Source organism: Ambystoma mexicanum, chromosome 2p (assembly GCF_040938575.1).
Source record: "Ambystoma mexicanum isolate Mex_15411 chromosome 2p, UKY_AmexF1_1, whole genome shotgun sequence".
Taxonomy (NCBI): domain Eukaryota; kingdom Metazoa; phylum Chordata; class Amphibia; order Caudata; family Ambystomatidae; genus Ambystoma; species Ambystoma mexicanum.
The window spans coordinates 18,774,952-18,777,451 of NC_090923.1; the positions used below are offsets into that span (position 1 = coordinate 18,774,952).

General features: G+C 56.8%; 1 non-coding gene across 1 annotated transcript; it reads left to right on the forward strand.

Annotated features, from left to right (window-relative positions):
* Positions 1-1,297: 1,297 nt before the first annotated feature.
* Positions 1,298-1,404, forward strand: LOC138568238 (U6 spliceosomal RNA). The gene has a single exon (XR_011302580.1). It is a non-coding gene; the product is annotated as a U6 spliceosomal RNA (small nuclear RNA).
* The last annotated feature ends 1,096 nt before the right edge of the window (positions 1,405-2,500 follow it).

A 2,500-nucleotide genomic window follows, 5' to 3' on the forward strand; every position in this document is an offset into this window, starting at 1 on the left:
CTGATGATGTCTCCCTGAGTGTCTGAGGTCGAGAAAAAGCCCGCCCGCAGAACTGGCCAGAGAGGTCTCTGGCCGATCAGGGGCGTGAAGGGGCGTGAAGGGCGGCAGGCAGGCAGGCCACCGGCGCAGCAGGCAGCGCAGGGGACGTGCACCTCAAGGCCTTGGCCACCATCTCTCCCTTGGCTTTCAGTGTACCTCAGAATGACTTTGCTGTTCCGGATCAGGGGAGAGAAGCAACCTTTTCTTAGCAGGTGGGGTCTGTGCTACAGACACGTGGCATTTTCCCAACTGGTTCACAAGCCAACCCCCACCCTTTACAGCGCAGACACAGAAAGCATTTGCTGCTGGTTGGGATTTTCGGGATGGGCCCCTGCTGCTGATGTATTAGGATGGACTTTGGCCAGTCTTTCTTTCTTATACCGACGGCCCGCCCATAAAAGTAAAGCACCTTTGCAGGCACAGATGCTCTTAGGGATTTAAATGTAACAGCAGGACCCAAAAAGCAAGGAATGAACCCGAGCCAGATAGGAGTCGACCCTACAATCTTCTGATCCGTACGTAGTCAGACGCCTCATACTGGCCCTCTTGTGTCCCACCTCCTCCTCCTCCGCGCAGGCCTTCCAGGGGCCTTTCTGAGGTAGGTGCGCCTGCAAGCGCTGCTGGACCTGATTTTCTAGCCCACGCGTCTCACACCCTGACGCTGTTGATAATGCAGCTAACCCCCGGCCCATAGCTGTTGTAAGGGAGAACCTGGACCTGCCAAAGGGAACCAGACCCACGGTGACTTAAAAGCCAAGGGCACTGAAGCCAGCCCCGCCAAAGGAACATTTTAAGTCAGCCTCTGAATGCAAGCAGGGGGCCATCCTGCGCCCCCTGGGGGCGGGGGGGGGGGGACTGACATGCCGGCCAGCTGCCTCCTCTTGCCTTCTCTTGGAACAGCCCATGGGCCCCCAAACAAAGCCCCCTGACAGGCAGGCCCTCTGTGTTTCCTCTGGCTTGTGGGACTACTGTAATGCACCCAGGCATTGTGCTGGGATCAATCACTTTGCATACAGACTGCACCATGAGCCTTTGCAACTACATTGCTCCGGCAAGCATTCCAAAAATAACAAAAACTCACCTCTCGGACCAGCGCAGCAGTGAATAAGCGCGGACCATTGCTCTCTGCCTCCGTTTCATATCATTCCCCCAAAAGCAAGCGCTTTCTGTCTCAAGAAATGCCCATTGTATGCCACCCTATGTCCAGAGATCATAGATCTGGGGGGGTTTATGTATGGGCTGGGTCAACCTTCAGTCTGTGCTCGCTTCGGCAGCACATATACTAAAATTGGAACGATACAGAGAAGATTAGCATGGCCCCTGCGCAAGGATGACACGCAAATTCGTGAAGCGTTCCATATTTTGGACACATAGCAGGACAGACATGTTCTTTAGCTGCAACATTTATTGACGGGATAAACAGGCCCTCTGTCCATTAGGGCAGGTGTGCTTTTCGGCGTGGAGCTCGTCAGAGTGCGTTTTATTTGGAGATAGCGCTCCGAGTGCTCCAAGCTTATGCCCAGTGGGTGATGATTGCTACATGCCAGGGCAGTTCTAAGCTCTCCTAGGTGCTATTTGCCAACAGCGCATATCACTGTCAGCCTATCTGCTTCACGGGCCAAAGTGCAAAGGGGCTCAGGGCCTGAGTCAGCAGCCAGTGTTTCCTTCCGGTGCCCGGATCCTTCCTTGGGGGGCTGCAAGCTAGAGGTTCTCTCTGGCCCAGGCAGCCTGCACGGGTAACTGAAATCCTGCAGCACCCCCCCCCCCCCCGTGCCCCAGCGTGTCTCTATCAGGGCCTGGTCTCTGCTGCTGCTGATGCTGACAGGCCCCCAAGCGCCCCAGACACACCTTCCCAGGGTTGCAGCAGTTTCTGCTTCCTGCTTCCAGCTCAGTGCTGGTGCTACTGTGGAGTAAACAGGGTTAGTAGAGAGAGAGGGGGAGAGAGAGAGAGAGAGAGAGAGAGAGAGAGAGAGAGAGAGGGAGGGAGGGAGGGAGGGAGGGAGGGAGGGCGGTGCATATTCAAATCATCAGTCAGCCAGAGCCTGCTGGGAGCCCATTTCTGCAGGCCCACTGACTGCTGGCTGCTGCCCCCGATGGTTGGAGAAGGGCCAGGCTGGGCTAGGCCACACAGCAAGGGCCAAGCCCTCCTCCGGTGTTCCTTCTGATGATGTCTCCCTGAGTGTCTGAGGTCGAGAAAAAGCCCGCCCGCAGAACTGGCCAGAGAGGTCTCTGGCCGATCAGGGGCGTGAAGGGCGGCAGGCAGGCCACCGGCGCAGCAGGCAGCGCAGGGGACGTGCACCTCAAGGCCTTGGCCACCATCTCTCCCTTGGCTTTCAGTGTACCTCAGAATGCCTTTGCTGTTCCGGATCAGGGGAGAGAAGCAACCTTTTCTTAGCAGGTGGGGTCTGTGCTACAGACACGTGGCATTTTCCCAACTGGTTCACAAGCCAACCCCCACCCT